Below are 13998 nucleotides of genomic sequence, written 5' to 3'. Positions count from 1 at the left end.
AAGCAACCATTGGTATTTAGACAACTCTTTTACTCTAGGTACACAATCACAAAGTACAACCCAAACAAAACTAGGAAAGTGAAACTGAGTACAGTTTATCGGTTATTAGAAAAATTAGTTAAATATTCAGTCTAATGTTTCCAAGAGTGTCTTCTCGGCAAAACAAATGTTCTTGACAGATTAGCTGAGGACTGGCCTGTTTACATCAACAGTCTATAACAGTACACAGTGCTACTAAGATAGCTCATTTAAAGGTGAAAATCTTATCAATCATAGTAGGAGGTAAAATTTATAGTTTGCTCCTCTCTGCAGAGCCTACTGGTGCCACAGAAGACTGTTTTTCCTAAGACTGTGTCTATTAACTCTCGTATTAACACCTTCCTAAATCACTGCAGCACATTTCCGCTTTTATATATAGACTGAAATAGTAATTCAGCTGCTTCTGTGTGACTAAATTGTGTAAAATTAAAATATCATCTATTTGAAAGAGTTAGAAGGAATAACTACTGTCTGGCGTGCAAAATAAGATAAGCATACTGTTTAATTTAGCCTTAAAACTGGTACTAAACATCATGTCAATGGTAAGTTTTGCTAAAAATCCCAGGGAGCTTCAGTATCATCAGATAAACTGGAGCTAAACAGAAGACATTGGCAACACGTAACTACAATGTGTTTTACTCACAATACAAATGGTTGTAAGTTGAAAAAAGGAGTAACAAATTGAAGCACATACAAAATATGTGCAGAGCATTCAAAAAGCATGATCATCACCTTTTGAAGATAATGCTAAAGACTTTGGAACCCACAGATTCCCATTCTAAATGGACTGTGTTCTGTATGACTAACTCAATGCAGATGTTGAGAATGATCACTAGAATTATTGAATAGAGTTCCTGAACAGATTTCAAGTCACCATGGAATTCAGTTAACTTCTGAAGACTTTCAGTTGTTTACAAAGAGAAATGGTCTGCAATATGTTCCATCATCTTTTTATCTTTCCTATGAAAAGACTTTTTCGTGTATTCCAGCATTTTGAATTATAACGGAGAATAGGTCCTGCAACATGTAATTGTAAAGGTACTGCCTTCCTCTAAGCTGTCAGAAGATGTTTTACATAATAGAGCTGGAGGTCTCCATACAGTTTTATTATAGCCCTGTCACTGATGGACTAATAAACTGACAAAAAATAACAAACCGGAGATGGTGATGTTACTTCATGAGAGTCTGTGATTTTCCCTATATCATGAGATATGAGGGATAGCAGTGTTCTGGTAAAGATGCAAGAAAGCTTCTACAAGTTCTACAGAACTTTATGCATTATGGATACCTCTTGTGAAACAAAACACAGCCAATATCAGATAACACCACCACTGTCCTGTACATCCCTGTTCCTACAAGACACTTCAGGTATGATTCTAGTACTCCATAGATGGATGATTTTGTTGAAGAAAGGCCAGAAAGCATATTGTTCCACGTATTTTCATAAAGCGTCTGTAAAATATCATACAGAGAGAATCTTCGGTAGTAAGACTTCATTTGTAGAATAATGTATATTTAATGACATTAATGCATTTTAATGGTCAGAATGTCTAGGTGCAAGGAGAGGAATATGGCAAAAAGCTAATAGCTTCATGAGCAGCAAAGACAAGCAGATCAACAAAGTGTCTTCTAAAAACAGGTGTATTTCCTTTGGAGAAACTTCTGGTGTCTAAATTGGAAGTCTGGAGACTTGATGTTTGGCCATCTCAATGGATAATCTGATACTTAATAATGAGAAATTAATCTTCAGCCTTTAATTCCTCTCCCGAAGTTAAATATGTGGAAAATTCTTTCAGATGTGGTTGAAACTGATCAATGCTTTAAAAGTGTTGCTGCTGGAAAACAGCAACAGACATCCAAGTAGACTTTCCAAAGGAAAACTAGCTAAAACAGACATTGTTCTGCCAAGTGTTGTTAAGGCCTACAAGTGCTTTAATCAATAGCACACAATGGGGAAAAAAATTGTCTGCCATTGTTGTAGTTTTAAATGTCCAGCTCCAAGGAATACATGCTTCTGTATACGACTGAGCTAGCTAAAGGCAGCATTTAGTACAAGTCCTGCACAAAGCTGTCTCTTTTACTGGCACTAATTCAAGCCTGTATTATGACTGCTGAATAACATACCTTTTGGAAAGTGTGGACCCTCTTCTGGTACTTGCTGCATGTGGTTTAGAAACGTGAGAGAGATGGAGAACAAAGGTAACCAGGCTGCATATAATGAGTAAAGATGGTTATGTGGAATCCAGGTGTGTCCATGCAGCTTCCTATTATTTGTGAATGAAAACCAAAAGAAACTAAGGGTTTGGAGTCTTTTCTGTTATTTCTGGTTTATGTTTTTGAGGACCATAAACCAATGAGATTAATGCCAAGGTTTTACATTTATTTTCTATTTCAGTAATAGTGTGTCTTGTATTCAAGACTTCGGAATTTCAACTGAGAATTCATACTGCAAAGATAACAGGCTCGGCCATTAATGATCATTAGTGTCACCACTAAGAAAAGATTCATGTTGTTGTTATTTATTAAAGCAATCAAAATGTGCTATTATGATCCTAATTACAATATTTATTCAAACTCCCCTACTTACCCACAGTACAAATACAGTGCAGGCAGCTGTTGTAGAAGCTTCCCTGTGCAGCTCTGGAAATGACTTTTTCTTTCAGCTAAGGGCACTCCTGTTCTCAATGGGAAGTAGAATAAATGCGGATCTTCACACTGAGAGGCAAGCACTCTGGTTTTGGATGCATAAGGTTGTATTAAGGATAAGAGCTGCAGAAGCAGAGAAGTGACTAAGAACTGTGATAGATCAAAATCCAAGTCTGTTGAAGCTTCTGACTTCAAACCAGCATATCATAATAAAAGTAAAACATTAAAAACAAACCAAGAAAGAAACAAAACTTTAGCACTTGCAATGTAAATCACCAGCAAGAAAACCTGAGATTTCAAAATACTACAGAGTATTTTATTTATTCAAGGCTACTTCCTAGGAGATAAAGAACACCAGTATCTGCAGACACAGACTTGATATCGCAAGGTCCTCCCCTGAGAGCTGAAATGAAAGGTTTGCTTCACTATTATGCAGCACAGCAGCAGAAATAGATAAACACAGACTGTGGAACTGGGGCTATCATAAAGTCTATCACACAAAATATCAAGAAGCAAATATAAATGTTTGATCATTTATTTTAGGAACATTCATTTAGAATATTAAAAAAACCTCTTCAAATTAATCCAGCATCTATCAGCTGTGTTTGCTGAAGTATGAGCAATGTGTTTATTAAGTCAATATTATAATTTTCCAACATTGTTAAGCAGAGACCACTAAGACAGAGAAGAAGGTATCATTCTGCTCTCCTCAGATGAAGCCCATCTTTCCAAAACCAAGAATGATCTTTGACAGCAACTACAGCCTAATATGTATTATCAGCATCATCTGCTTCTTTTGGTTTTAGGAAACACAATTTGAACATGTGTTTTTTTTCCAAAGCAATCCCAAGCAAAAGACACAGTTGCAAGACATCATTAATGTCTTCATAAATAATCTAAATTTTTGTTTGTTTGAAAAGATTAATATTTTAAATATCCCAAACCGCTTAAAAAATATAAAATTCTGTCTAGGCCACTTGCCTGAGGGGAATTTGTAGCTGTGAACACAGTTGCACTTAGTGGTATTTTCCCATGGACATTTGTTAGCAATGTTGCTGTGTGCGTCTGTGTGCATGCTCCTACTCACATCTCGTCTGGATTCAGTTTGTTCCTCAGCAACTGCTGGATAATCTCACTCTGGGTGTTCACTCACTTCAGGAGAGAGGGAGACAATCCAGGATGATCTTATCATTAACCCCATATCCTATTCCAAACCATAAAACTCAGATACATTGAAATATATTTATTAGTTATCAGAATGTTATTTCAGAAATATAGGATAAAGCAGTAAAATTTACTTAGCAAGTCAGTACAAATCTGTGATGGTCTAAGATTGTCCTTTTTTTGAGAAAATCTTTTTCAGGGAAGTAAGAAAAAAGAGTTATGTAGTTAAGGAGACTATGCAGGAATAAAACAGTACTTAGCATCCTCTATACCCTCATTCCTGGTACTTACAACAAAACTGGAAAGATCAGACACCTACTAATTGTGATTTCATAGCCACAATTGGCATAATTGGAATGATGTCAACATGCAGGACAGTGCCTCAGCAGGCTCTTTTGCGTGCTGAGTCAAGTCTATTCAGTGAGCTGATCCATTCACTTTAGCAGGAACATTTTTTGTGAGAAAGATTTACAACCTGGAGAAAACTGTAAAATGCAAGTAAAACACATTTTTAAAAATGGTAATACAGTAAATAGTGGAATCAACTCTGAACCTAAAAAGAATCTTGTTGGCAAATTGTACTGTTGTAGAATAAATAACCGCCGAGAGTGAAATGTATAGGAGGAACAGACTAATCGATGAATGAGAATATCAGAACTAATAATTAATCTTTGGGATAAGATGCATAAGCAGAATAAGCCCATATACTTTTATTATGACTGCCTGAACATGATAGTCAATTAACTTGTGCATAGATAATACTTTTGCTCTAAAAAGAGAAAAATATATTGATATTATATTTCTTTTCTCTCCTAAACAGAGGAGAACTTTGTTGTATCATCTGAAGGTGAATTAACTCACTATGCCTGAATGGCAGTGATTCTTCAATGATGATTTTTTGAAAAAAAATAAGAGGTGAAAGACTGCATCTACTAAAGCAAACAAAAAGGTTCTCCACCACAATCAGTGGGGACAAGATTTCCTCCTTCTCACTTATCTTTATTTCCTCTGCAACCCTAAAAATCGTCTAATCCACAAGTATTGCATTTTTATAGAGCAACAAGGAAGAGAATACCAGAATAAATAGATATTAATTTTCAACCGAATTCACACGTATTGTAGTGCTCCATGACAACCACAATTCTTGTGTTTGGAATTAAACTAAAACTTGGTATTGTGTGTTAGCTATATCTTTCTCATACTGTCCCCAAATTTACAGTTATTGGTTTCCTTTGTTAGCAGTATTCTATCATCTCATGTTTATGTGCTTATTTAGGTAGTACTAAAAATTGCTTCCTTTATATTTACTGTGATTATAGCTCCTGGTAAGCAATTCCTATGGTATCCTTTGGAATCCTCCCTTTTAGCATATATACTGCTAAATTAGCTATGTACACTAATCTAGTTGTATGTTGGTATAGTCACTTTACCTCTTAAAGAGCTCATATCTATCCAGAACATATGGAATTGTTGAAGAGCAGAGACATTTGAGCTGTGTGATTACAGGCAGAAAAATGGGATTTTGTTTTATGTCCTGAAACTTTTGTAAGCAAAATCACAGGCACATAATTCTTGGAAGCCAGGACTCATCTTCATGCCTCCTGATTGCTTACAGTCCAGAAACTTCTCATAGGAAAGGAGCTGTTACCTCAAAAATAGTCAAATTAATCACTTCATGAAGGGCAGAACTTCTCTGAAGCTGTTCAACTTTGCAACAATCTCAGCAACTGTTGTTCTCAAGAGCAATTACTGAATTAGTATTATTTGCTTCTAATGGGACATAGTATAGAACAAAGAATACACTATTGATTTTTATAGCAAATTCTCAAGACACCCAGGAGTTGTTTGCTTGGTGGGCAACTGACCTATCCACTTTTCTGACTAGACTGTACTTCTAGTTCTCCTCTAGCTCTCCTTCAGATGGGTAAGTCCAAGGCAGGGATGAAGGATAATATGTTAAAGGATCTGTCTATATAGAATTGTTTTCTACCTTGGAGAGCCAATTAAACATAAACTGCCTAGGGCTTTTAAGTGCCTTCAGAACTCCAAAACTGATGTCTTATTAAATATATTTTTTCAGTTTTTTAATAACAAAAATATTTTAGTTTACATAGGAGTTATTTCTGTAAATTGTAGCTAGACAGAAATGTTTCTGATTTAACTAGCAATAATCAATCTTAACATATTGTAATTTGCCTCTCTTCCTAGTATCATGGGAACCAGTACCCAAAAAAAAAATTTAAAAGTGGCTGACATATGTTATACTTTTTTCCCTTCCCTGAACTGAACTCTGAGGAAAGTTTCTCTCCCTTCTTTCCATTGACTTTAATACATGAGCATCAGTAGTATCTCAAGTCCTTTGTAAGGCCCAGATTTCAGAAGGATACAAACACACTAACATTTATCTAAGTTCAGTGTCTATGTGTGTGTGCTGGGTCTGTGTGGCAGGGTTTTTAGTAGTGGGGGTGGGAGCTACAGTGGTGGCCCTCCGTGAGAAGCTTCTTGAAGCTTTCCTGGCTCCAAATCAGACCCACCTCTGTCCAAAGCCAAGCCAATTAGCGATGGTGGCTGTGCCTCTGCAATAACATGTTTAAGAAGGGGAATCTGGGAGGAGTGGTGGAAGTTGTGAGGAGGAGTTGTGAGTAGGACACCTATGTGAACATCGAGGTCAGTGGAAGAAAGGAGGAGGGGGGAGAGGTGTGCTGGAGCAGAGACTCCCCCTGTACACCATGATGAGAGGGCAGGCTGTTCCCTGACACTGTTGAAGTCCACAGTGGAGCAGATGCTGACTTGCAGCTGTGAAGGATCCCACACCAGAGCACGTGACTGTGCCCAAAGGAGCATGTGGGAAGAAGCCTCCACTGTTGTAGTTCAGTTTTGGGAGGACTGCAACACGCAGGAAGGGATATCCATGCTGAAGGAGCTCAGGAAGGGCTGCAGTCCATGGGCAGGACTCGCACCACAGAAAGTTTGTGGAGGACTCTCTCCTGTGAGAGGCACACCACGCTGGAGCAGGGCAGAATGAGAGGAGTCCTGCCCCTAGGAGGAAGGAGCAGTGGTCTGACCATAGATCCATTCCCTGCCCCACTGCGCCTCTCTGGGGAGGATGTAGAGAGATCGGGAACAAAACAGAGACTGGGAAGAAGGGTTGGGTGGGGTGAGGTGTTTTTAAGGTGTGGTAATGCTTCTCACGGTCCTATTCTGTCTGTTATGTGTTGTCATTGTTAGTGTTTGAATTAAAGTGATGTTCTTTTTTATTTTCTCTAACGAGTCTGTCTTTTGCCCATGACAGTAAGGGGTGAATCTCTGTTCTTATCTCGATTCCTGAGCCTTTTACTTCTCCTTCCCATTCCTGAGGGGGAAGGGAGTAAGTGAGCAGCTGCATGGTGCTCAGTTGCACTCTGGGCTCAAACCAGTTTAAATGACTGGTTTTAAAGGATTTCCTTGTAAGTCATTTAAACAAGGGCCTCAATTTCCAATATTCTGTTCAATGAAGTTACCCTTCCTCTTTTTTTTTTTTTTTTTTTTTAAATAGATTCAATCTGGGGAATTATATCAGAACACCCAGATAATGTGTTTCTCTTCCCTTTGATATAATAAAATATTAACAGTGATAATTACAAATTCCACCATATACAAATCATACTGAATTTGTCTAAATTTAGCATGTCATTTGATGGTGATTCTCCTTCCTTTCAAATACAAGAGAAACAATGTCAGTATTTCAGAATGATTCATACTGTATTGATGTTTGTCTCAAGATTTCCAAAAGCTGTAGAACTAGCAATGCCATACATGATGCAAGTCCGTGTAAATAAGCGAGAAGCATATTTGTTTCATATATCTGTCAAATGATAGAAGTGAAAAATTTTTTTGTGAATGAATTAGGAATAGCAGACTGATCTCACTCTAATGGTGCACAAAATTGTAAACATTTGAGATATACAGACTGTTTCATGGGATTCTGCTGTAGCCATCAGTGGATTAATTAATAAAAGTGACAAAAGTGAAATTCTGCTCCAACTCTTAAAAATAAGGCTGAGATTGTGATGGATGAAAAAAAATGTTCCCCATATTAATTTCAACTTTCAGAATGAATTGGCTTTCACTTCTCTGATGAAAGTTTCATCTAGTAGCCTCTGATAGAACACAACCAATTAATTCCTCAGTTGGACTCCCAGCAACTACTGCAAATAAGCCGTGTTGGAAAGCCTATTTCATGAATAACCAGAATAAAACTAGATAAAATTAAAACCTAAGGTATTTAAGTCAATTTAAGTGAATGAATCTGAGAAAACCACAGTCAGCTCCTGGATACTTATAGACAGATAGAAAACAATAATAACAATATTTATCTGAATACAGAACACCCTCCTTTGTGTTCCAGCTCTGTGTCTCAGTAACCACATTAATAGTATGTTGGAGATTCATCTATGATTGACAATTGGACCCTAACAGGAACTATACCACTGATATCTGCTAGAGTGTCTTCCAGCCTATACTGGGTTTATGTGGCAAGATTTTGGTAATGGGGGGGCAAACAGGGTGGCCTCTGGGAGAAGATGCCAGAAGCTTCCCCTATGTCCAACAGAGCCAGTGCCAGCCAGCTCCAAGATAGACCCGCTGCTGGCCAAGGCTGAGCCCATCAGTGACGGTGGAAGTGCCTCTGTGATTGCATATTTAAGAAGGTGGAATAATTGCTGTGCCACAGAAATTGCAGCATGAGAGAGGTGAGTGAGAATATGTGAAAGAACTCTGCAGACACCAAGGTCAGCAGAAAAGTTGGGGAGGAGGTGCTCTAGGCACTGGAGCAGATTCCCGTGCAGCCCGCGATGCTGCCCATGGAGAGGCAGCTGTGCCCCTGCAGCCCTTGGAGGTCCACGGCGGAGCAGAGAGCCGCCTGCAGCCGGGGGGGACCCCGCGCCAGAGCAGGTGGATGTGCCCAAAGGAGGCTCTGACCCTGGGGGACACACGCTGGAGCAGGCTCCTGGCAGAACCTGTGGATCCATGGAGAGAGGAGCCCACACTGAGCAGGTTTGCTGACAGGACTTGTGATTCCACAGGGGACCCACACAGGAGCAGCCTGATCCTGGAGAACTGCACCTCATGAAAAGGACCCATGTCGAGCAGTTTGTGATGAGCTGCAGCCCATGGGACGGACTCACATTGGAGAAGTTCACACAGGACTGTCTCCCATGAGAGAGACCTCACACTAGAGCAGGGGAAGAGTATGAGTCCTCCCCCTGAGGAAGGAGTGGCAGAGACAACATGTGGTGAACTTACTGTAATTTTCCATCCCACTACAGCACGTGTGGGGAGGAGGCAGAAAACTGGGAGCAAAGCTGAGCCCAGGAAGAGAAGAGAGATGGAGGGAAGATGTTTTAATATTTGATTTATTTCTCATTATCCTGCTGTGGTTTGATTGGCAATAAAGTAAATCCATTTCCCCAAGTCGGGTCTGGTTTGCCCATGACCATGATTGCTGAGTGATCTCCCTGTCCTTATCTTGACCCACAACCCTTTCATCATATTTTTCTCCCTCTGTCCAGTTGAGTAGGGGGAGTGAGAGAGCAGCTTGATGGACACCTGGCACCCAGCCAAGGTCAACCCACCACACAGCCATAACCATCAATATAATAGCAAATGATCAGCCCAAACTATTTAAACCACATTGACTGTTCTACAATCAGAACATCTTTCTTCCCATGTACTTATTTCCATCTGTCTTTCAACAGCAGGAACTGAAATGAGGTAATAAATGAAAAGCTTTCTGCTCATAGACACCACATAAAAAGAAAAGGGAAGAATACCACCTGATTATTTCCACAGACTTTACACAGTTTTTATGACAGGAGCCTGTGCTAGCAATTCCTGTGTGTTTAAAGCTAACCCCTTTACAATATGAAACATTGAAAATCTCTCGTCTACATCTGTTGAGATCCCATCATAAGTACTGCAGATTTCCAGTATATAGGTAAGTGCTGTTCATACATAATGAATAGCAAGTTGAGAGAGGTGCAGAAACGGACTGCTTTGAGCAGAAGAGTGCAGAGCTCTGCACTTAAGTCTATGGCTTTAATATAGCAGACTCACGGCAATTTTTGAAGGTCTTGTAAAATAACAGTGGAGTTCATTGAGGTATTAAGTGCCAGAAAAAGCAGTGCTCTAATAGCAAAAAAGATCAGATTGTTCTCAGGGCTATTTCATGCAGGATGTTCGCAAAGGGAAACACTCTAGCATCATTCTGCTATGCTGATTAATGTTAATGTCCCATTGCCTTATAAAAGTTGACAGTCTAAAGGCGTATTTTTAAAATTTATTATGAGGGATGATTTGAGAGGGTGTTGAGAAAGGAGAAGGGTATGTATGTCTACTTGAGACAAAGGAAGAAGGGTTCAAAATTAAGACTAAATGTAGCCTAGTCTAGTAGATAATTAGAAGTTCAAAAGGCACTGGGAAGATAAACGGTTATAACTGACAGCAACCATGTTTTGGCACTAGGAAAAATGTAGTGTTATGATCCCAGTAAGCTAAAAACCAGTTATGCAATGTAAGGGTTGTTCTTGAGCTGGAATTCAGTGATGGGATAGCTCTTTCCCTCCTTGGCAGTAGAACACAATCAATATGAGGAACAGGGAAACCCAAGCTGAATTAAGTCCCACATTTAATCTTAGATGATGAAAAGCAGTGGGTGCTTCAGTGGGAACTGTGAAGACCTGCACTGCTGACAAAAGTATTTTAACAATTTTAAAATAAATAAACAAAAAAAAAAAAAAAAAAAAAAAAAGGTTAACACCAGTAATTCCTTATTTTCTCAACATGCTCTATGAGCTGTGGATTTATGAGGGAGAGAGGACTGTTCTTACATGCTAAGACTTTTGTGCTAGCCTTCACCTGTACACTTCAACTCTGAAACCACAGATTCCTGAAATGATGCCATGTGCACACATTGTCATGCAACCCAACCAGGTGGCCTTTGCCCAGAAATAAGCCTCTTTCAAATTTTGTGCCACCTCATAAACTTCATGTTCCTCTTATTAAACATCTAACCCTTTCACAAGTGATGATATCAGCCTCAGAGATAGCTAGAGGCAAGGCATCTCTATGTTAGTTATGTCAAACGAAATAAATTCCTACTTACAAATCTGCTCTCATTTACATTCATAGCTTTCCTGAGTCAGGATCTCCTAGGTCACTGTCAGGTGGAGAAGAGTCTGTATTTTGGAAATAGCCTTACAATAAAAAACTGTCATACAAATTTGCCTGACAGTATCAGCAAAAGGAGTCTGCAATAACATCACGAAGAAATACTTCCTTGTGAAAATACACTCACATTTGTGAAAAGCTACAACTACACAATTTGCTGTTCTGCTTCTCTGTAACATTCCTCTCCTTAATGTTAGAGGTAAATCATATCACACACAAGTTAGGGCACTAATTTCCTTGTAATGAACCTTTAAAGATCTAAAGGTTATATCCTGCAACCATTTTCCAAAATTAAGATGGTTTTAAAAATCCCAGGTGCTTGTTTCTTCAAAGTATTATTTGGGTTCAATAATGTGCTTTCTGGGAGCTGCAGTTCTGCTCTATAATGCTATCTTTTCTTTTCATTACAACTGACAGTCTGCTGAACTCTTTGCACTACCCTTATGTGTGCACAGAAACAAATGGAGATATTTCTTTGTTAATTGACTTATTAAAAATTCATGGTGCACTTTGATGTTTAATATTTAAACACAGTGTTTAATGTTTGCTAGTGCCATTTTTTCCTGAAAAATAATCAGATATAATAGAGAATGCAGGGTTTTTCAGGACAGTGATGGAGATTTTATTGTGAGTTAACATTCAGGATAGAGATCATCATTACTTCAGCATTAGTACCTATTTTTTAAAAGTAAGATCATGCTACCTTTTGAGTCCCAACAAAGCCAGCCTTGATATACTATGGTACTGTAATGCAATCTGGGTTTTTTTCTATTCCATTTGTGCTCAGGACTGTTGATGTCATATAGAGAGCAATACCAATCAACTATATTCACCGTTAACATTAGACTTGAGAGTATTTTATTCAGAGAACTTTCCTTTTCCTAGTTAATCTATTAAATACTTTCCATCCAAAGCTTTGAATGTGCAAAGTGCTAAGACATTGGTGAAGTAACCAAATGCACAGTCAAGATTTCAATCTTCCAACTTTATAGGAAAAAGCAGTATGCTGCAGCTGAAACTGAGACAGACCAGTGTTTAAAGAACATGCAGAACCTGGGACATTTACATTAAATTATCTTCTCAACCCAGACATCTTTCCCGCCTTTGAGCAAATTGACTGTGGTCCACTAACTTCTGTGGACCAATCTTAAAAATAAATTCTCCTATCTCTGCACAAATAAAGAAATGCAAGTACTAAAATACCCTGTTAAATTATTGCTCAACTTCCTAGGGAGCTATGAGAGTCTTTTCACTGGAAAAACTGCCTACAAAACTGTTTTCATTCAAGTATAGAACTGCCAGTGCTGAGCAACAAGGCATTAGAACTTACCAAGAACCATAAAAGTTGCATTCCTTCACCTAATTCACCTGTAGCTCACTAAATCCAGTAGCCAGTCTAAAGAACTTTTTGTGCTCCTTCAGCTTTTTTTACTTCATTGCCTTGGATAGAAGCCATAGAATAGAGCCTACCAGTCCATATTCCAGAGGATTAATCAGATGACCCACCTCATAGCTCTTCACTTTACAAAGAGATCCTGCTTTATCTTGTCTCGCCAATAATCCTTGCTGTGCACTCCCAACACCTTTCTTTACACCAGAAGTGCTCATTGGGCTCTTAACTGAACCAATTCTAAGCATAAGTCGCCCTTCCCATTTGAAAAAAAAAAAAAAATTGTTTTGGGGCTTTTTTTCAGGTTAATTTTCCACAGAAAGCCCTTTGACATCCCAAGTCTGTGAGCCTTCTCCACAAATGTCAGTTTTCAGCTGTGAATAACTTTTGTTCCCATTACTCTTTTGTGACACTAAGAGGGCCCTTTGCTGATATTCTCTCTGCAAACCCATTCATATAAAAGAAAAAACATAGGCCAGATATTCCAGCTAAGCAACAGACACCTCAAAATTGTTTTCACAATTCCACAGCTGCAGACGGCTGTGATGCTTACTTTTCAGGATTATTTTATTCTTTTACAGATAATTAGAGGCTGGATGTGCCCAAATTCACTCGTCTTTTGCTCAGTCATCCTCAGAAATATTAAGTGTTATTTCACAGAGTCAGATTCCTAAATGTTTCAATGTTATGCAAACAAAACCTGTTTGTTTAAAATCACAATAGCCAGAATATGTTACATGAATCAGTAGTCCAGTGACATGGGAAGGAATTTTATTTGCAGATATTATCTTAAGCAACTATTTTGAAGGTTTGTAATCCCAAAAGAACTATTAGCTAGCTGAAGAGGAACTACCTTGGCTTCCCCTTTTCCAGGGAAGAAAAGCTTTTTCTCTAATTCATAACTGATTGATATTTTATACTAATTAAACAAACAAACAAAAAAGGCAAAGAAATATCAACAGTAAAACTTCTTTTATCAAGCTGGGGAAAATTCCTGAAATGGAGATCAAAAACTCTATTCTAAGAAAGCTCTGAAGGGAGTACTATACAAAAACAAAACAGTTGTGTTCTGTCTGTAGCAAAATTGGTGCAAAATTAAAACAATAACTCACCAGATATCAAATTAAATCATATGTCATAAGCAGAAAAGTGGTTTATCAGATCACATTATGTTGTTGGTCTGTTCAGGCTTCTTTCTATATTTTTCAATCATAAATTCTCCTGTGATGTTTCTTTTTAATGTATGGTGAGGTTATGCATTGTTGATGACCCAGCAACATCAGGGAAAAATTATAAAATAACATATGTGAAACAGTACACATGCCATGGGAACGAGTTTTATTTTTATATGTTCAGATGCAACATCAAAAATATAATTGCAATATGCAGCCTCAGATTTCAAATGCAAACATTTTTGTTTTCCTGATGTTATTGAAGTCCATATGTCAGATACATTTTGTTGTCTATGCTGTTTCATACCTCACCTGTGATTCTGCACAATCCAGCCACACAAAAGGTGCTAGATTCATCAAGACAGATATCTTCTGAAATGA

This window comes from Athene noctua, chromosome Z (assembly GCF_965140245.1).
Source record: "Athene noctua chromosome Z, bAthNoc1.hap1.1, whole genome shotgun sequence".
Lineage (NCBI taxonomy): Eukaryota > Metazoa > Chordata > Aves > Strigiformes > Strigidae > Athene > Athene noctua.
This window is presented reverse-complemented; position numbering follows the sequence as displayed.